This window comes from Teleopsis dalmanni, chromosome 1 (assembly GCF_002237135.1).
Source record: "Teleopsis dalmanni isolate 2A chromosome 1, ASM223713v2, whole genome shotgun sequence".
Classification (NCBI taxonomy): Eukaryota; Metazoa; Arthropoda; class Insecta; order Diptera; family Diopsidae; genus Teleopsis; species Teleopsis dalmanni.
In genome coordinates this window covers 167,542,259-167,556,969 of record NC_051846.1, presented here as the reverse complement: position 1 = coordinate 167,556,969, position 14,711 = coordinate 167,542,259, and the positions used below count along the sequence as shown (strand labels likewise).

The window sequence follows — 14,711 nt, the reverse complement described above, 5'->3', positions numbered from 1 at the left end:
ACCATAGCAACATTTCATGTTGCTCACAACAATTCTGTAACAAGAAGTCAACAAAACAACATATCATGTTGCTAACTTCAATTTTTTCATAAAAACTCAACAAGACAACATGCTATGTTGCTAGCAACACAACCATCAACATTTTATACAACATTTACTACACATATTTGTGTTGCGTGTGCCTACACAAACGAAATACTCAACATCGAAATTTTTGTATATTCAGTTTTAACGTAAGCAGCGTAGCGTGCAGTACACAGCGCGGCAATTGAGTGGATTGCATTGAAAGATATTAAAACCGTTAAAAGTTACTCACACAGACGCACAGACAAAGCCAACGGTCGGTGGCATTTTAGCCGTTTGCTTGTCGAAACGTGTTTAGTATATTTTCAAATACGAACGCGTCGAGTTCGAGTGAATTTCAATTTGACGTCAGCGACGTGCGGTAAAAAGTCAAGATTAATTTTTATTAAAAAAACAATTACTTTTATAAATTTAAATAAAATTATGAAAATAAATACTTAAAAAAGTATTTTATTGAATTTTTAATGGTTTTAAAATAAATTACGATAACAAAAAACAAATAAATTTTACTACTTTCGCTTAAAAATAAAGAAAACAAAGTGCTTAAAAGATTTTTAGTGGAATTTTACTGAATTTATTCACAGTTTGGCTAAAAGCTAAAATACCAAAAGGAAAAACAAATTTACAAAAAAAATTCAAAAAAAACTGTGGCAGTGTGTCACGCTTGGAATTTTTCACGTGCTGAATTCATTGGTTAGTGTTTGTTTTGTCTGAGTTTCAAATAATTTTTATTTATTTATTTTTTATAAAATATTGCATACAAAAAAAAATAAACGATAACAAAATCCACAATAATAAAGCAGAGCAGCTGTAAGTTGATTTCTGTTTGTTTGTGTTTGTGAGTTATTTTTGCATAAAAACTTGGCTTTTTCAATGCAACTTGAGCCGTTTTTTAGTTGCTCAAATGTGGCTGAGTTTGTTGTTAACAACACAAATCAACAACAAAAATGTATAAAAATTATTAATAAATACAAAAAAAATTATCAGGAACTAATAAAAATACTAGATTTTATTTTGTAGTAAAAAATAACTCTTGAATAATAAAAAATTTAATAGTGATTTTTTTTATTATTTTATTTTTTTAATTTATTATTTAAAAATATTTTCTTTAAAAACATTCCAATGTAGGCGAAATGACGGACTTTGTTTTTTTTTGGACACTATCCAGTAGAAAATATTATAAATATATTATTAATATTTTATTAAAATGAATCGAAGTGTCGAATCCATCTCATAATATTAAAATATTGTTGAATAGTAAATAAAATATTTATTATAATTATTAATAATATAATTAAAAAATTTTAATATTATTTTATTTTTTATATATGTTGTATGATTACAATATTATTCCATTACAATTCTTTTATTTTTATTAATACCTTTACTAAGATATTTTGTATATTATTATTATTTTTGTTTATATATATATATAATTAATATTAATTTTTTATGTAATTAATTTATCTCCCAAACTTATTTTAAATTTCCTACTGTATTAATATTACTTTTATATTTTCCACGATTTTTTTTTTGCATTATTTATTTACAAATATTATTGCTATATTTTAATTATTATTTTATTTTTATCTTGTTGTTACTTCTTTAATATTTTTAGTTTATTATTTAAACAATAATATTTCATTATTATTTCAATAGGCTAGTAAACAATTTCTTATATTTCAGTTTTTTCTACAACCAAAACTAATTTGTTATTAATTTATTTCTAGTTAGTTATTCACAAATATTATTGATATATTATTATTAATGAGTTTTATTAATTCTTTTATAATCAATTTTATTTTATCACAATTTTAATAAGCAATTATTTTTTTTGTATTTGTAAGTTTATATTTTGTTACCAAAATGAATGTTATTTATTTAAAAAATTATAACTAAACTTTTATTATTATATTTTTAATGCTTTCTCATTATTTTTTTTGTACTTTTTTATTTTTTTATTATTTCTTTGTTAATATTTTAATGAGCTTTTAATTATTTATCATTTTTTAGTTTTATTTTTATAACCAATACTAACTGGTTAGTTATTGTTTTATTTCAAGTTATTTATTTATAAGAATTGTTAGAATATGTTTATAATTATTTTATTAATATTTCGTTATTTTTTTTAACTTTCTTATTTTAATTGTCACTTAAGAACTTTTTCAATAAGCTTTTCAGTTATTTTTTATTTCTTATTTGTTATTCAGTCTTTTATTATTTTAGTTTTAGTAATTTATTAAAAAATTAGTGCTATATTTTTATTATTATTTTAGCATATTTTTTTCATTATTTTTAAATTTTTTTTATTTTTAGTTTATTATTACTTAATAGCTGATGGTAAAATATTTTTTATTTATATTTTAGTAAAATATTTAATAACAACTATTTTATAGTTGTTATTTTATATCCATAAATAATAAGTTATTTTAAATCAATAAATTAATCAAGTTATTAAATAAATAAATAATTATTTAATTGCAAGTTTTTTTTTTTTAAATTAAAGTGCTGAAATGACGTTAGTATTAATGTAATTAATTAAAAGTTCAATAAATTTAAATAAATGAAATTTTTGCTAATTTATTTAAATTTATTTTTAAGTGTTTGACTTAAATGCATGAATTAAATTTTTTTTTTTTTTACATAAATTTTTATTCTGAGAATTTCATAAGTGGGTGTAAAATGATAGGCGTCTAAATTATTTAGTTCGATTCACTGCAGTTTGATTCTTGGAATTAATTATTCTTTCTATTGAATAACAAATAGCAAATAACAAATAAATTATAAATTTTTCTGTAGTTTTAGAATCTAATAAATTCTTAAAAAAAATAACCGTTCCAAACATTAATAAATTTTCAAAATTTTTAGCTCTAATTAATTTTTTCCAAAACGCTATGACTAGCAATCTTAAAATGATTTTGCTTAATAATTCTTTCAATTTAATAATTATTTTTCTTAGTATTAGCTTTACTAAGTATTAGCGTATAGTTCGCAAAAGATTACCATATTACAACATATTGTAACATATATGTACATATATAGTACAGTAGAGATTATTAATGCTATTTTATCCAGACTAGCAAAAGCAAAATTCTATATCTCTCAATGTTTTCATTAAATATATATATATTTTTGAAGCTTAGTTTATTTATAAACATATATAAAAAATATAGTAACAAAACTTTTGTGTAATTCCGATACCTCCCTTTAACTGCCTAAGAGAGAAATAACCTGTCAGAATAATTTATTGAAAAACACAAAAAGATATGTATGTAGTTAACAGAAATATAGACTATCAATGCTATCTTTTGCTATCTTTTGTACCACAAATGATCCTAAAACTGTTTTTTTTCCTTGAAGGGAAGATAATTGAGAACGGTACTATACAATTAAGAACAGTTCATGTAAATGCATTTTTATCTTAAGAAATTTATCTAACCCAAAAATTTATTCACCATTATTAATTCTCAAAAATTAATCCAGTGTGTCTAGAGCATCACTGTAAGTTAAAAAGGACAAATAATATAATTTTAGGACATTGTAGAGTTATTAAATGAAATGAAAAAGCATATTCATAGTTTAGTTTAAAAATGTTTCTAGAGAACCTCTACATAAACATTTCAAATGTTAAAATTTCGTTGGTATTTCTCACAAATGTTTAATTTTTTTAATTAATATAAGATAATATGTTTCAATGTTTTTCGTTCTATAGTTTCGTTTTTTAAAAAAAGTTGTATCTTCTAAATCATATTTTATATTTTTTATAAAATAATAATATATATATATATATATATATATATTTATATATGTAGCAATATGATATACGTACTATCGAATCTTAACGTTCTTTAATATCTCATTAGGGAAGAATTTTTGGCAACCTTTTTCAAAGTTTACATGTCATGGTAACATGATAAATCTATTAAAACATTTATTTAGTATTAAAATGTCCGAAATTGCTCTTTGAATATTCTCGCGAACTTTCTCTCTATTCTCTTTACCATATCGGCTGTTACTTTGGAGGCACGGTTGCCACTTATGGTACTTTAGTACCAAAATTGGTACTTTTTTTTCCGTTTGGTACTCTGGTACTCATGTTCAAAAAATGGTACATTTTCGGCGACCCAACTTTATTGTGGATATTGTATTGTTTTATACTTTTTGTACATTTTATATAAATTGTATTTTCTTATAAAAAGACAATAGAAAAATTTTGGACCTTTTTTTACAGAAATGGTACCTTTTTAAACCAATTTTGGTACAGAAAAAAATTTTCAAGTGGCAACCGTGTTTGGAGGTCTCATTTTATAGTTGCATGTCCAATTAAATTTTCATCTTTTAATTAAATCGTCTCTTAATATGTTTTCTGCTGTAGCTCTTCATTTGATATCGTTCTGAGCCAGCAATTATTCAATAAAATTTTTAGGACTCATTTGTTAAATCTACGGATTTATATTCAGATATTTCAGTTGTTGATCTTAAATCATTTACTGCTAAGATATTACTCTTGTTAATATTAATTTGCTGCCCGATATTAGCTGGTACGGTTGCTAGATTGTTTCATATGCTCTTTATTGCATGCAAGCAGGACAATATGACGATGATGGCAAATAGTAATGGGGCTAATACAAAATCCTACTTAATAATACTTTGACATTGGAAAGATTTGCTTACTTGGATTTAGTGTACAAAACATGATATACAATCCATATATTAAAGCTTATTAATGGTTGGTTGTTGCAGTGGCAGGTCATTAGATAACTCCCATCTATCTTAATTAGCGATTTTTCGCTGTTTTGTTACCACATTCTTCGCAAGAACTCCTAGTATAGAAAAGTAGATACTAAATCCATCACGTCAAATTCAGATTATATAATAAGTACTTTATAAAGTACTTTATAAAGTAGTTTGCTAATACTTATAATTTTTTTTGCACTACTTCCGCTTCTAAACCACAAAATACTTCGTAACTTTCATATACATATATGAAAAATAATTTTATACTATGACTTATTTTGTTGGAAAAAAAGATGTTTAAAATTTTTATTTTAAAACCACATTTTAAGGATGCCAAATAATTTCTTATCAGAATGAGTAAACGTAAACGTCTATAAATAATTATTAAATCAGTAAACAAGTTTACAATTTTTAATTTCTTCACATTTCTAAAAGTATTATTTAGTATTTAGCTAATTTTATTTTAATATTAAATAAATTTTATTGCATTAAAACAATTTTGCAATTTTTATAATTACACTTATTTTTTATTAAAATAAGTTAAAATGATTTTTACAGTCCATTTTGATTAAAGAAACTAAATTCTTAATATAATCTGTTATTTTCGATGGACATGTTTTTATCGAACAACAATTACAACAACAAACATTTTTTTATTATTTTTAATTCAAAAATTCAATTAAAAAAAATTATAACGTAAGATATACAAAAATATACAAACTTTAAATTGTTATTAAAAACCTAATTTTCTCCAACCTTGATCTGGGCCAGGAGAAGATCACTGGATCGAAAACTATTCTCCCCATCTGACATTTGGAGATCCTTAATGGTCGACATTTTGGTCTTCATTGGGAAGACGGAATGTCTTATGTTCGGTTAGGGTCTGCTGCAGCACAAAATATCAATCATGGTCAACCTAAATAATTCATATTCAATATAAAACTAAAACTGCATTTAATAGATAGTTTTCGAAATGTAGTGAACTACAACCACAAAAATTATTTTTATATTATTTTAATTAATGTAGTTTTGAAACACATTAATTTATATTAATAATAATCACTACTGTTATATTGACGTTAAAATCAAACTCTTTCTTAACTCAAAAATTAAAACTTTAATTTATTCTTAAATATTGCAATATTTTTGTCTTGAAATTTTTGTTTTCATATCTTTCCCACAATGAATAATCATACCATTTGGAAGCACAAAGCAACCAGTTAGAGATAAAAAAGCTAAGCAATTTTATGAATAATTCTACTCAAACTGAGTCATTTATACATACGAAGAACCTTGACCAGTTTACCGCCAGTAAAGCGAATAAACCTAAATGCTAATAACTTGGCTACAAAAACAGTAGCTTTGCTCTGAAAGTGAAATAGGCAAAAAAAAAACGAGCAATGTTTCGCTACAGAATGAAAAATTTCAAGAACTCTTGCTTAGTGTTTACTAACTACTAGATTGCTAAAATGCGGATAAAAAAAAAGCAAACATATTTGATTAACTTTAATACTGAATTTCCAATAACTTCAAAGATATACGCAGATAAAAATGTGCTACAACTTCAGCTGAAAGATACAAGTAACGACTTTATCGTCGTCGTAACGTAGATACTTTTCGTCTTCAAACAATTTTTACCTGTTCTGACGCGAAAGGCGAGGCATACAGAGCACAAAAAAGCAACAGTGTATCTGTGAGCACGTTAGCCAACACATATGGCAGTACAACATACAAATGAGTTAAGTTTTTTATTAAAGTTACAGAGATACACACACACAAAACCTATATCTTTAGGTGCTAGCAATCGCATACGTCTGTCTCGTCGTCTGAACGCGGTAAATAAAGACCAAATAAAGTAAAATAACAAAAAAAATTGGTAAAAAAATTACAAATTCACGTTGAAAAATAAACAATAAATTTATGAGCAAATTGCGATAAGCGCACAGTTTAACTGAGTTTGTATTATTGTTTGATAAAATCACAAATAAATAAAAATCAAACAAAACACAATATAAGATAATATATACAATACTATCTAAGCTATCTTTTGCATTTCGTTAGGTTGCGATCGCTCTGGCACACAACAAGTGCAAACTGAATATTTAGTAAAAATTCGAAAAAAAATAATTCAAAAATTTATACAAAAAAGGAATATTAAAAAAAAAAAAAATTACCAACTAAATTATAAATTCTTGCAGCATAAATTTCACACAATTTTTGTATATATCTTTGCTTTTTTGTTTTTTTTTTTTGTATCTGTTACCATAGTTTTCCATTTTTGGTGCTGTCTTCTTGCATTTACTGAGAATTTTTTTAAGGAAAAAATATTATTCTTTAATATTTTATTTCTTTTTATGCTTTAACATAAAACATGCCTGAAACGTGTTTAACGTGTCCGTCAATTTCCGTTAACAACACCTGAAAAACGACAGCTTGCAGTAATCATTGAAGTAAAAATAAATACAAAATAATCTAAGAATATCTACGAGTAACTGCAGCGGCAATTTAAAGTTTAAATTTTTCTCATAAGTCAGTTACTCAGTCATATGCAAATAAATTCAATAGATATACGTATCGACAAAAAGTTACGAAATAAAAATTGCGATATAAAAAATATGTTATTTGCCTAATATGTAGAAAAAATTCAATATGAAAATATTTATCCGCGCTCACATACCATGCACTATCTAAAATTTGCTTCTGCATTTTATTTATTTTTACCCTAAATTCATTGCATTCAACTTACTCAATTAACTGAAGTGTGACGTTTGCAAGTGTATCTGCGCTTTTTTATTATTTAAATTTTCTGTTTTATTTTTTTTTTCGTCGATACAGAGTGTACTGTTTCCTATCACTAAACCAATTTTGCAATTTATGTTTTTAACTTTTTATTTACTTTAGTTTTTCATTCATGACTTCATGTGTTTACATTATAGTAATAAAGTTTTTTTTTTTTTCTCTTTTCATACATTTTGCAATGAGATACTTTTTTCTCATAATGCATTAATTGCAAAAATATTTGATCAGTACAGAGTTGAATTGAATTAGTGATTCAATTAATGAATGAACACTGAACACTGAACAGGTAGCAACTCAATTAATTCATTTTTATTTATTAGTGTTTATTTTTATTTTATAGTACAAATTTATAATTTTTATATTTTTTTCTTTAATTTATTTCAATATTTTTAAATTTAAATGAATGAATGAATTCTGAACATTGAACCCATAGTAGGTCCATTAATATGTTTTTATTTTGTTATAGTTCTTTTTATCTAATTTTTTTTATAGTCTTTATAATTTTTATATATTTTTATATTGTATGCATTTTAATATTATAAGAATTAAATGATTGATTTAATGAATTAATAAGTAAACACTAAAGACTAAATAAGTAGCAACTCAATTAATATATTTTTATATCTTTCCTTTTATATTTTTATTTTGAATTTATTTCAATATTGTAAAAATTAAATAATTGAATTAAAGAATGAATACTCAAAATTAGACATTGAACAGACAACAGCTCTATTAATATGTTTTTATTTTTTATCCTTTTTTTTATTAAGTTTTATTTTATAGTATTAATAATTCTAATATATTTTTATTTTGTATTCATTTTAATATTATAAAAATTACAAATTATTTAATTCATACTGATAAATACTGAACAGGTTGTAGTTTATATATTTTTAATTTTTATTTTATATTATAAATAATTTTTATATTTTTATTTTTAATTTATTTAAATACTATAAAAATTAAATTATTGAATTAATGAATGAGTACTGAACATTGAACACAGATCCCAGCTCAATTAATATGTTTTCATTTTTACATACTTTTTTATTTTATAGTATTAATTATTTTTATTTTTTACGGATTTTAATATTATAGAAATGAAAGAATTTTATTAATGAATGAACCATGAACGCTGAACACTGAATAGGTAACAATTTAATTAATTATTTTTTTTTATAGTTTTACATTTTATTTATTTTAATTTGAAATCAGTATATATGAATTTTATATTTTTATTTTATTTTAATATTATAAAAATTAAATGATTGAATTAATGAATGAATTCTGAACATTGAACTGATAGCAGCTCCATTAATATTTTTTTATTTTGTTGTAGTTACATTTATTTATATATATTTTATAGTATTAATAGTTTTTATAAATATTTATTTTGTATGCATTTTAATATTATAAAAATTAAATGATTGATTTAATTAATAAGTACTAAACAGTGAACAAATAGCACTCAATTGATTTATTTTTGTAGTTATTATTTTTTATTTTATAATATTTTTTTGTTTATTTTTGTTTTATTTTTTAGTTTATTTAAATATTATAGCATATATTATTTTTTTTATATTTTTTTAAAATAAAATTATTAAATATTAATCAATTTATATATTTAAATTCATTATTTATTAATGATAATTATAAGTTACTTAATTTAAAATCATTTGTTGTAATATCATTTTTACATATGATTTTCTTATTCATTGTTATTTAATTTGTTATTTTATTTTATATAAATAATAAATGCATTTTATGGTAATTTGATGTATTACTATATATATTATATTGTATTTCTTATTTATGTGCGACTTTGTGAATTTCAAAATTTTATTAATGATAATTACAGCTTTCTTGATTCATTTTGTTTATGATTATTTCTTTTGTTTTATATCATTTTTACTACTGATTTTCTTTTTCATTGTAATTTAATTAAATTTTTAATTTATTTAGTACAAATAATAAATGTATTTTAATTTTAAAAGTGATATATTACTTCACTGCATATTGTTTTTATTATTTATATGTGATTTTTATTTAATCAAAATCTTTTATTGTTATTATATTATTAAAGATATAATCATTTGTTTAGTTTTTTATATCAGCTGTTACAATTGAATTATTTGTATAATTTTTTATTAATTTTATTTCAGTATATTTATAACATTTATTTTTTTTTAATTTTATTGTTAATATGGGAATCCCTAACGATACAGTCTTAGCATAGGTACACTTTGATTTGAAACCCACAGCGGTACTATGGGAATACTACTTCTTATTCTTATATATTTCCAATAAACTATCTGAGTTCAGTTATGAATTTTTTTTAACTTTTGTTAGATCAACCATACCTAGTTCTTCTAATTCCTTAAAAAAGATATTTGTCACGAAATAAACTCTTTACCCATAGAAAGCTGTGTAGTTTCATACTAAATTTTAGTTTACATCCTCCATAATCTCATCATCATAACGTCTACATAGTTCTCTGCAGGGGTGGTGAATTTAGACGCCGTTATATTATTGTTTTATTACGACATGTTCTGTATAATATTTGATCGTATAAGCTTAGCCTATGCACAGAGAGTTTGTACAAAAGTTTATTTCGAGAGTTATATCTCAGTTCAGCTATCGATTTATTTGTTTCATTGTTTATGGTTCTACGCCAAGAATTGCGTGGTCGTCCTTGAGTTCTACTTTCTTGTGGATTCTAGGTTAGTACCGCATGTGCTACGTCATTTGTGCTTTTGCGTAACGTGTGTCCAATCCAGCTATATTTTCGTTGTTGAATTTCTTTCTCAAGGAACTCCTGCAAAGTTGCACGAGACGCCGTTATACCCATCTATAATGACCTAAATGTCATATATGAATACGAGTAGCATAACACAACCTCGTGTTAAAGTTTGAAGAGTATTATTGTTTACTGATATATTTTTAGTCATAATTGCCTTGATGAGTGGCACGTTTGTTTTACCAACCAACTAGTAATATTATTCGCCTTTGCAGTATTGAACTTTTTTTCATTACATATAAGTTTTTATTAAAATCAATATGCCCATTTAAAATTTCATTTTTTTCGATAGATAAAATTAAAAATTTTGAAAGTTACTTACGATACATAAAAATTTTCAGCTAAACAGTTTTTTTTAGTTTGAATATTATATTTATATGAATTGCAATTTTGTGTACATTAGTGCACAAATTAATATAAAAATAAGTTTTTTAAGTGTAAACCAAAGTACTTAAAAGTGTATATCATATTTTTAATTATACGAAATATTATAGAATTTATATTCATATTATTCAAATTTATAAGTGGACACTTTTATTGTAATAAGTATCTTTATTATGCAAAAATATTTCTATATACTTATTATATGTTTAAATATGTGAGAGCGTAGATATCTGCATAAAATATTTGATTTAATTTTGTTGCATCTCAGCTATAATATATGTAGTAATGCCAAAGCATTGAGTTCATATTAAACTTTTAGAACGTCAAAAACATTAATCAATTCCATGAGTCAAAGTTGCTTGCACAAATTTTAATTGAAATCGTGCGCTCAAATGCAACTTACAGTTTAGATAGCAACAAACAAACTTCATTGCTTTCCGACAGATACGAAATGCTTCAATGTAACTATAAATACAATTTAACATTTCGGAAACTGACTAAAGGATTTGTCATTAACAATTTCACACAGGAAGGCTAAGTTAACTTCCTAACATTTTTCTCGACTGTCAAGTGCTGACAATTTCATTTGCAGGATTTACACAAATTCAAGCTTTTAAATTATTTTATATATCTTATATTGAATTATAAACTTGAAGTTAATTGTAATTGAAATTCAATTAAGTTTATCAAATAGTTTATATAATAATTTGTATAAATAAATATTTAATATTGCTCAGTAAATTAATCATAGCAACCAGAAGCTTAACTTAAGTTATTTTATTGAAATTGTTAATGACTTGAAATCAAATTTTCATTCTAATTTAGTTGGAACTTTAAATTTATTAGCCTGACTTCAGTACTTAGTCCTTTACTTCAAAAGCATTCTCCCCCTTTACCTTCTCCAGCATTATTTTACAAGTGTTGTACAAAAAACTAAATTTCATTCCATTGGTTATTGAACAGGAATAACTACTAATTTAATATTTATTTATTTATATTTATTTATAAATATTCATTTAATATAAATATATAAATATAAGTTTAATATTTATTTATTAATATTAATTTAGTATTTATTTATAAATATTAATTTAATGTTTGTTTATAAATATTAATTTAATATTTATAAAGTACGCTTTCACAAAAATATATTACCGGAGGGGAAAGATATGACATAAATGTATACATATATTAAAAAAAATGATATTAAATATTTCAGTTAACGGAAATTCTATTAATTATTACATGTCTTAAGTTTCTCTCATTAAGAGTTGTTATAGTATCTTGTATCTTGACTAATGCAAGATAAGCAGATATCATTTCGCTTCCCATAATTAGCGTTTATTCACTATTTTGCTGTCACACCCCACGCAAAAAACCTAAAGAGATAAGAATTGGATGCAAACCGTTGAATTTTAATAATTTAAAAGATCTTAGGGCCTTACTATTGAACACTCCGATAAAGTGACAAGTTTAATCAAAATCTATTTGATATATTCTTTATTAGTCAATGTCACGGTTGAAACAGTCCTCCTGTGGTACTGAACTTCGGAAAAAAGTAATATTAACTATGATAAGTCTGCTATTCGTTTCTTACGGTATTTCTCAACAACAAGGTCTTTGGAATTGGCTGTGGCATTTAGTTCCTAACTTCAGTTAATAAAAAACCACAATTTCTGCTACTATAACAGTAGTGATTTTGCTAAAAGACTCTTAGAAAGGGCTGGAAAGGTTATATTGAAGCTTAAGAAAAGTTTGAGAAACACTGACTTAGAATCTCAACTGCTATGACGCCAATCTAAAACTATATTTAAATCAATTTAATTATATTATTATTTATTGCGGTTTCGTTAATCAGTTGGTTTAAGATTAGCAGGTGATTGGGCTACCGCATGATATACGCGGCCCTATGCTCCTCCTAGGAGTTAAAGGATTTAATATATATATAATTTATTGATATCTGCTTTCTTTTTTTTTGGCTTCTTAAGTTGTCTTTATATTCTTTACCACATTAACTTTGGCTTCTTTATATGTAATCTGTTCAAATTAAACTTTGCAAGAGGACACTTTGTGAATCCAAGCAGATTAAATATCAATATGTCGAAATGTATTAATCTTATTATATATAGCTTACATAAAAATATTTACATAAAGAGGTTTTCGAACAGAAGTGAAACAACAACAAAAATTTATTTTTTAAATTATTTTAATTAATTGAATTTTTGGCTGACCATACAGCTGTTTCGAGTATTGCCAAATACCTTTCATCAGTGGTCTTGGAAATAATTCTTGTATTTAATTATTCGTAAATAATTATTTTTGAGACTGCAAGTACCAGGAATCGAACTCGGGTCCTGCCAAATGTGAAGCTCAGAATCAGCGCACCTTAACCAACTGATCCAAAGCCGTACTTGACTTTTTTGTTCGCATATTTTTGCTGGAGTTTTGTTATTAACAATTTTAAAAATATTTATAAATTTTATTGCATTGGATTTAAGCTCAATAAAGTAAAAAAATTTCAAAATATAGCTGAAAAAATATAATAAATATAATAAGATAAATATGATACCATTATTTTATTTATAAAGAATATCAAAGCTTTAATAAAGTTTAAACTAATTTTTTTCTTGTTTTAAGTTTTTTTAAATTTATTTAAACAATATTTACTATGTATGTAAGCTAGAAAAAGTTTCTTTCTATAAATAAATACATAATTCTGAAAATAATATTTCATTGGAGATTATATGTGTATAAATCTGCATATTTTGTGAAGTAGTTTTTATAAAGTGTTTCAAAAAAATTTATTTACTATATAAATAAGTGCAAAGGTTCATTCATAAAACTCTATTATATATATAATTTAATATATTTCCAGAAAAAATTTACTAATATATATGCAGCTATTTTTTTAACATTCGAACAAATTATTAATATAAATACTTTAAATTTTTTAATTTTTTTCTTGCAGATTTGTATAAAATATTCAACACCAACGCAATTCGGGCATACATAATAAATTAAATTGCTAAAAATATTGAATTTTTTTTTAGTAGAAAAACGTAATCAAATCCATTAGTCACAAATACCAAGAAATAAGTCAAAAAAATTTACTCAAACCGAAAAGTAAATCGAAAAACTGAGACACTAAATTACAAAATTGTAATTTTAATAGTGAAAAGAAAAAAGTAAAAAAGTAAAGGAATTACAAAAACAATAACACAACTTTTAGATAATTTATGAGTGAAAAATAGTGACGTAATATTGCGAAATAAATAACTAAAATAGAAATCGATAACAAACAAAGCGAAACCAAAGAGCAAAATAAATCGCATGAAGTGTCAACAAAAGTAAAAAGCAAAAATAAACTTAAAAATATCTCAACTTCAACAAAAAAAACAACAAAAAATAAGATATAAAATACGAGTATAAACTAGAAGCGAACAACACAGAGAAGCCGGCAAGTGTAAACTGCCAGAATATCGCATAGTTTGACAGATACGCACTGCAAAATAGACAAAACCTACAAAGTGAACAGCCAGCGCTGAAAGTACGAAGTCTACTACAAACACAACAACAACATAGAGCAGTCAAAATGGGGAAATTCAGATTACGAAGCTACGCTGCAGTAATTGCGGTTCTCTACATGTGCAGTGCAATTATAGGTGAGTGCTTGCATGCAAACTGTGACAGCTTTTGCGATAATTAGAAACACAATTCCCATCAAGGGGATTTCGGAAAGTAAATGAAAATAGCTCAGAGCAAAACGAAGACTGAGACTTTTGTAAAAAAAGTCAATCATATTTTCAATATGAGAGAGTAATTACTGCAACATAACTTCTTATCTTCATTTATTAATATAAATATATATTATATTTTTATCTTATATATACATAATATAATATTAAATATA

The 14,711-nt window shown here is 23.8% G+C and overlaps 1 long non-coding RNA gene across 1 annotated transcript; it reads left to right on the top strand.

Moving 5' to 3' along the window:
* Positions 1–246: 246 nt before the first annotated feature.
* LOC119670107 lies at positions 247–14,197 on the top strand. Its single transcript, XR_005251678.1, has 2 exons — positions 247–777; positions 13,770–14,197. It is a non-coding gene; the product is annotated as an uncharacterized LOC119670107 (long non-coding RNA).
* The last annotated feature ends 514 nt before the right edge of the window (positions 14,198–14,711 follow it).